This window comes from Dermacentor silvarum, chromosome 8 (assembly GCF_013339745.2).
Source record: "Dermacentor silvarum isolate Dsil-2018 chromosome 8, BIME_Dsil_1.4, whole genome shotgun sequence".
Classification (NCBI taxonomy): domain Eukaryota; kingdom Metazoa; phylum Arthropoda; class Arachnida; order Ixodida; family Ixodidae; genus Dermacentor; species Dermacentor silvarum.
In genome coordinates, this window is record NC_051161.1 from 181,940,652 (window position 1) to 181,941,072 (window position 421).

Below are 421 nucleotides of genomic sequence, written 5' to 3' on the forward strand. Positions count from 1 at the left end.
AAGTTTCGAAAACCCCGATGAATGAAAAGACACTTCTGCTCACTATCCAGAGGCCTGGAGTGTCCGGAGCGTCACGGAAATCGAGCCCCGTGAAAAGCCGAACACATTTGGTGAAGTGGGGAAGGGGAAGGGGGGGGGGGATGTACGAGTACTTTGGACAAAGGCTGTACATTACAATGGCCAGCCCTAGTTACCCTCGGTAGATTGTTCGGAATTATTGATTACAGTTTGAATGATCTGTTGTAGGTTAATTGTGTGAGTTTTTGTTTGACCTTAGGTTGTGCTCATTTCTGTGCCGGAATTCCTGTGCTTTTCTGTAAACAGACTTCCTGTTTTCTGTGTGTAGTTCGCTTACACGAGCCGACTCCGCGTTCCAGTGTAAATTATGTCACAACTGTTGCGAGCCGTCTTTATAGTGGAC